This window comes from Phocoena phocoena, chromosome 18, assembly GCF_963924675.1.
Source record: "Phocoena phocoena chromosome 18, mPhoPho1.1, whole genome shotgun sequence".
Lineage (NCBI taxonomy): Eukaryota > Metazoa > Chordata > Mammalia > Artiodactyla > Phocoenidae > Phocoena > Phocoena phocoena.
This window is the reverse complement of record NC_089236.1, coordinates 6052891-6060513: the sequence shown is the minus strand read 5'-3', so window position 1 is coordinate 6060513 and position 7623 is coordinate 6052891. Positions and strand designations below refer to the sequence as shown.

General features: G+C 42.8%; 1 pseudogene; it reads left to right on the top strand.

The window, feature by feature from the left end:
- Window positions 1–5952: 5952 nt before the first annotated feature.
- LOC136137876 (bolA-like protein 2 pseudogene) lies at window positions 5953–6377 on the top strand (annotated as a pseudogene).
- Window positions 6378–7623: the final 1246 nt, after the last annotated feature.

The following is a 7623-nucleotide window of genomic DNA, read 5'->3' as shown; positions in this document are numbered from 1 at the left end:
TTTTTAAATATAATATTGGAAAATACAGAAGAATATGTGACATGTACATATGTTACAGAACAAAATAACACAGGTGAACCCATAACTCAGCCAATAACTTGCATCCATCCTGAATAACTCCTCTATCCTCTTGCCTCTTCCTCACTCCATCCCCAGGAGAACCTGTATCCTGTATTTTATGCCCATTATTCTCTTATCTTTCTTTTAAAATAACTTTATCATATATGTATATATAACTGAATAATGTATTAGTGAATTTGGTTTTATAGCCTTATAAAAATGATACCATACCTAATGGAGTTCTGCAACTTGCTAGTTCACTCAACATTATGTTTCTAAGATTCACCTATGTTATGGCACATAATTTAAGTTCATTTGTTTTTTCACTGCTATATAATATCCATCATTTTCCTGTTGGGTTGTTTTCAGGGTATTTTTAAATTATAAATCCATATGAACATCTCATAAAAATCATCTTGTGTATCAAAAAGCATTCAAGGGCTTCCCTGGTGGCGCAGTGGTTGAGAGTCCGCCTGCCGATGCAGGGGACGCAGGCTCGGGCCCCGGTCCGGGAAGATCCCACATGCCGCGAAGCGGCTGGGCCCGTGAGCCATGGCCGCTGAGCCTGCGCGTCCGGAGCCTGTGCTCCGCAACGGGAGAGGCCACAACAGTGAGAGGCCCGCGTACCACAAAAAAAAAAAAGCATTCAATATAATGCTCAATATTTTTGCAATGTACCAACGGAAACATCAGCTGTACCAATGTACATTTCCACCAGCAATATATACCATTTATCCTCATTCTCTCCAACACTTGACATGGTCAGACTTCTTCACTGTTGGCACGCAATTGTTGTGGGTATAAAATAACATCTTACTGTGATCTGACTTGATATTGCCCTGATTACTAATGAAATAGAACATGTCTTCTCATGGTTATGTGCCATACATATTTTCTCTTCTGTGAAATACCAGTCCACCTCTTTTGCATATTTTTTCATTTCTATTTAGTGATTTATCTAATAGATTTATAGAAGTTCATAGCATATTCTGGATTCTAATTCTTTGTTGATTGTATATATTACAAATATGTTCTCCCAGCGAATGACTTAATTTACATTTACATTATGGTATTTTTTGAAGAAGTCTTAATTTTAAAATAGTCAAGGAACTTCCCTGGCGGCACAGGGCTACAAAGTTGTAAGTCTTTATATCAGCTAGAGCAAGTTCTTCTACCTTATGCTTCTTGACTCTTTAGAACGAACCTGTCAATTTTTTTTTAATTAATTTATTTATATTTGGCTGTGTTGGGTCTTCGTTTCTGTGCGAGGGCTTTCTCTAGTTGCGGTGAGTGGGGGCCGCTCTTCATCGCGGTGCGCGGGCCTCTCACTGTCGCAGCCTCTCTTGTTGCGGAGCACAGGCTCCAGAAGCGCAGGCTCAGTAGTTGTGGCACACGGGCCTAGTTGCTCCGCGGCACGTGGGATCTTCCCAGACCAGGGCTCGAACCCGTGTCCCCTGCATTGGCAGGCAGATTCTCAACCACTGCGCCACCAGGGCAGCCCGAACCTGTCAATTTTAATGAGGATTCCATTCAGATTTTCTTTGGAATTTGGAGAGAATAAACGACTTCATGATACTGAGTATTCCTTTCCAAAAACATGAATATTATTCCATTTTCTTGGGTGTTCTTCAATGTCCTCCAGTAAGACCTTATGATATTCTGCATATAGATCTTGCACATCTTTTGTTAAAAGTATTCCTAGTGTAGCAGGCTGCCAGTTGTCTCCAAAAATCCATCCATCTCTTCCTGGGCACACAGCCACCCAAAGAGATTCTACTCACCCCAGGAGTGATGGTACAGCCTCCAGGTAGCGCCTACTGAAAGAATCACCCCTTTCCCTGGACTCAGCTTTTCCTCACCTGTGCTGACCATGACACTGATGTGGAAGTGGCCCAGTTCTGATGATTCAGATGAGTACAGGACTCTCGGGAATGACCTAGCAACAAAGTGAAAGGAACCCAGGTCTCTGGATGACCTGTTGAAGCAGAGCTGTCTGCCAGCCTAGACCAACCACATTAGAAACTTCTCTTTTATTTAAGCCATGCTATTCAGGGGTTCGTTATGTTATGCTATGTTTTTTACACACTGTTAGATTCTGTTTAGTAATGTTTTACCTGGAATTTTTATATCTACGCTTAAGGGTGAGATTGAACTGCAATTTTCCTTATTCTTGTGTTCTTTCCTTGTTTTGATGCCCCAAAGTGCATTAAGAATATTTCCACCCTTTCAGTCCTCTGGAGGAATTTACATAAGATGAAATAATTTGTTTCTAGAAAATTTAATTGAACTCATCCGTAAAACCATCTGGATTTCACGTAGTTCTTGTTGGGAAGAATTTTTACTGTGAGTGATTTCATTTTAACACTTTCTTTATAAATAAGTAATGAGTGCTACCTCAATGCAGTTTTAATTTCCATTTTATATTACTAATAGAGTTGCTCATCTTTCCATACGTCTATTAATTGTGGGTTTCCTATTTTGTGGGTTGCTAGTTTATTTCTTTCTCCCATTGTGATCATTTAGATTAATTCAGCTTCCCCTCCCAGTGTGGATGGAGTATCATTCTCCACCCCAGTGATGCTGGGCTTGGCCATATGACTTGCTTTGGCCAATAGAACAATAGCAGACATGACACAAGCAAAAGGCTTTAATTATGCTTGCTCAGATTGGTGTATCTCTTGCACTAGTGCTGTCACCATGACAACCAGCCCTGGGTAATCACTGGCCTTAGAGTGATGAGCACACTTGGAACAGACCTGTACCCAAACTGCATCCTGGAGCCAAGCCCAGCAAACTTGGAGCCTGAAGAAGCAGAGTCACCCAGCTCAGTACAATCTAAGTCAGCCAAATAGCAGACTTGTGTGAGAATAAATGCTGTTGTTAAAAGCCAGTGAGTTTTAAGGGGACTTGTTATGCAGTAATATTGTAATAATAGCTGACTAACGCATCGATTTATCTATCAGGGTGTTAGAGAATTTCTTATCATTTTTTGTAATCATTAGCTTATATAATTTTAATAGATAAATTAATATTCACATAATTTATATAATTGTTAGTTTATTGCTGTAACTATCCCCCCGCCCCGCTAGAGTTTGCCTTATATTTTGATGGTGTTTCTTAATTTTACACATAGGGAAATTTTACTCATTTTTAGTTAAGTTTGTACATTTTTTCCCCCTGTTGCTCTTCTATTCCTTTTGAACCTAAACAGTCTTTCCCAATTCTGAGATTTAATAAATAATCAATTCCATTTTGTTTTATAAAACTTTAAAAGTGTGTAATTCTCTAATCTATCTGGAATAAGAGAGGTGTGTTAATCATTCCTAGATCCTCTTATTTTTTTTCCTGAGTTCAGTGTGATATATCTGGGACCCCTAAAAATTAATCCCAATTCTAATTGGAAAAATGTTTAAATTGAAAACTCATTAAGATTATATAATAGTCACCCTTTTAGCTAACAGCTTTGTTTTTGCTTTAAATTTTTAATTAAATTGGCATACCAATTTAACTATCCCAATTACTTTGTGTTTAACCAAGCTGAAATTACACTTCCATTTGCTGTCCAATTCCTCTAGAGAATTCAAATTCACCACAATCTTTTAGGAACCCACAGCTCTGTTCCTTATTAACCAAAATAATTCAATTACTCACAAAATTTTTTACTATTTTTTCCTAGATTATCTTACAATCCTCTTATCTATACAAGTTGAAATTGAAGGAGGCATATTGCACTGTTAGAAGGACTAGAAAAACGCTGTGTGACTAGCATCACTGTATTGAAGGTATCCTGCTGTGAGTGAAGGTGTGTCCCTCGGTGGAGCCTTCCCGGATTCTCTGAGGGGAATTTGCTGCTGTTCTCTCTGTGGTCCCGTAGCACAGTATGTATGGGACTTGCATTGCAACGTACTTTTGTTTACATGTCTGTTCACCCCATTTGACTGTGAGTCCCCCATTGGCAGTTACTCATTTCTAGTCGTCTAGCACCCATCTTGGTACTTGGCTCATAGAAGATGCTCAGTACCTATTGCTTGATTGATCAGCTGATTGGAAGGTTGCACTGGGTGATAGTAAAGTGATGGTGGGCAGCCTATTTGGGTAGCTTCCTGTCTCTTTCCTTTCTGTGAGACCACGACCAATATATAATTCACTTAAACTCTTATACCAGGTCATTCTTTTATATCTCCCACTCTAGGTAGTTATTGGAGTGCCCAAAGACCAGACAGGAGATAGGAAAGTGGGGATTCAAAACTTCTCCCCAGTTTCTATAACTAAGTTATTCTAGCACCATGATATATTGGAAGGAGCACTGAACTAGGGGTAGGGAGACTTAGGGTCCAAGTCCAGCTCTTCCTCTTAATACCCAGCTTAGAACAGGTCACTTCATTCCCCGGGGCTGCAATTTTGCCGTCTGCAAATTGAAATGTGCCACTGCACTGCACAATCTGTTAGGTCCTCAGGACTTTAGTTCTGTACAGAGTCAGTCATCAGGCAGCCACACTGCACAGGAAGGACATGGGGCTTTGGAGTCAGGTGGTTGGGGCATTGTATCCAGACTATCAGTTACTAGATTAACGACCTTGGGCAAGTTATTGAGCTTCACTGATGCTCAGTTTTCTGTGGCACGTGTAATACCTCTCTTGCAAAGCTGCTCTGAAATTTAAATGAGATAAGGCAGATGAAGCCTGTGGCACTGCGCTTAGACTGCAGTAGAGTCTAGACAGGAACCTTAGTTGTGTTCGTCACACCCCTGTCCTTGCACACAGAGGAAGCTCATCTTTCACCTTTCACTGATGCTCACATACACTGCGCACACACGTGCACGCACACACACACACACACGGTGGAATAAAGACAGCAGAAGTCCAATTTTAATGACTTTTTTCCCATGGTTCTGGTACCATCATTGCCAAAAGGAGAGGCTATCTTACAGGCAGTGATTTAATGGTTAAATGTTAAATTCTTGATGTCTTACAATCATTAAATAAATAGTCCCTAGGTAATTCCCCCTATGTCCAATAAAATGAAAAATCACCAGATATATGGAACTTGGAAACTGGAGTTATTAGGTTCTTTAAATCCTGGACAGAGATACCATTAAAGTGTGAGTCCCTTCCAATAACTTTTTAATTATAAAGAATATTTCATACACAGTAAGCAATATTACAAGATGGCACAATAAAACAGTATTGCCAACAGTTCCAAATGTTATGTTTCTGCTGTACTTTACATCTTAGGTCTGGATACTAAGGTTTGTGATTGCTTGTTTTGAAACAAAACCCATCTACCTACAAGGCAATTCACTTTGGAATCGGTTACTCGAAGTTGCAGCAGGCTTCAAAGCCCAGAGGGAGAACATTGATGATTGAACTACCCCTCAAACTGGGTTTTGAAATTCGTGATTTGGGAGCACTCTCTTCACTGACTTTGAGGGAGCGCTAACACCTGGTCTGCCCAGCAGAGGGCAACAGGACCCGAGGAAAAGCAGCAAGAGTATCAGCAGGGTTTTAAACTCAGGCTCCCCAGGAGGGGCCACCCAAGGCCAGGGCCAAGGAGGATGACACTCCTCCCGGCCATGAGGAGCACCAAGGTCAGTGCAGAATGGAAAGATGGGTGCCTTGTCCAAAAGCACCTCAAGCCCACTCCCCTGGACTGCTCTTGCCTGGAGACTGTGGGGACGCCCCCCTCCATTCACGCACAGCTCTTTAGATGTCACCTTCTCAAGGAGACCCTTCCCAGCTAAAACAGCATCCCCATCCCCCTCTAAGTGGGACCTGACCCTGTAACCAGCTTTATTTTTCCTCCCAGCACTTACCGCCAACACCTGATGTATTATATTAGTCTGCACTTACTAGAATGTCCACGGGAGCAGGAATTTTCTAGAGTTTTCGGTCCATGACTGTATCCCCAGCTTCTGGAACGGTGCCCAGAATGTGTAAACACTGGACTGTTGAAATGAGGATATGTCTTGACAACCACTGATGAGACAAAAGTAAAAACCAAAGAATATCAGTGCGGCAGGGGTCCGAGTTGCAGTTCGTTCCCGCTTGGGGGCCACAGTGGAACTCAGCGCCCAGTACCTCCAGGGAGAAGCTGCTCGGGGACCTGGAGATGGAGCACATGGAAGTGGGGGACACGACTCCCAACTGTTGCGCGTCCAGCCTCCGCGTCCTTGTGGTGTCGGCCAAGTTCAAGGGGAAGCCGCTGCTTCAGAGACCCGGCTCGTGAACACTTGCCCAGCAGAAGAGCTCCTGCACATCCATGCCTTTGAGCAGAAAACCCTGACCCCGGCGCAGTGGGCCCGTGAGCAGCAGAAATAAGGGACCCAGACCTGCACACCTATTAAATTATGGATCAGGGCCAAAAAAAAAAAGAGGAAAACAAAACAAAAGAATAACCAAGGCAAGGCCTACAGGGCATACCTGTCAGATCAGCAGATGGGATGGGAAAGACTATCCCTTTACCTGTATGCAGATTTGCCCTGAAAGCAGAACGCCGACTGTGCATAGAACCATCATATTTTCCCATCACCTAATCTGTGATACTTTTACAACGTCCTTGGAGAGTGACTGCTTCACTCCTTTTACAGGTGAAATAAATAAAGCCCAGAGAAGTACAGAATCTTACACAAGATTCCAGAGTCACACAGCTCCCGTGGCAGAGGCAAATCAAGAAGACCAGAACTCAAGCAAGACTGACGTCTATCCTCCTGCTCTTTCTGAGGTCACGCTGTTCCAGACGTGGGGTCTGCAGTCTGACCTTTTCATTCTATCCCAGGGTCAGGAAGATAAACTTAGTGGTCCAGCGCCTTGGGAATTGATTCAGCTTGTTGGCAGAGACCAGTCAGCTTTGCCTTGGATTCAGTTCATTGTCAACGTATCAATAATTCTTTTCTTAAAAAATAAATTTATTTATTTTTATTTATTATTTTTGGCTGTGTTGGGTCTTCGTTGCTGTGCACAGGCTTCCTCTAGTTGTGGTGAGCAGGGTCTACTCTTCGTTGCGGTGTGTGGGCTTCTCATTGCGGTGGCTTCTCTTGTTGTGGAGCACGGGCTCCAGAGTGTGTGGGCTTCAGTAGATGCAGCGGGTGGGCTCAGTAGTTGTGGCCCGTGGGCTCTTGAGCGCAGGCTCAGTAGTTGTGGCTCACAGGCTTAGTTGTTCCGTGGCATGTGGGATCTTCCCAGACCAGGGCTCCAACCTGTGTCCCCTGCATTGGCAGGTGGATTCTTAACCGCTGCGCCACCAGGGAAGCCCAATAATTCTTCATTAATAAGCCCAAGCATATGACATTTCTGAGCAGTTGCATGTTGAATGTCAAGGGAAAAGATAGGGAGTGCATTGTGTGTTGTGAAATATTGCAATAGACAGGCATATTACAAGTTATGTGATTCTAAGCGTTGCTTCATAAATGATCCTTGATCTCTGGCTCCTGTAGAGTTCACGATCTGGCCCTGAGCTGGCACTCATTCCAGACCACATACTGTAGCTAACTAGCCACAACTATGTGGCACACGAGGCTTTCCTTTGTGGTGAACTTTAATATTCAGCTGGAGAAGAGACACTCTT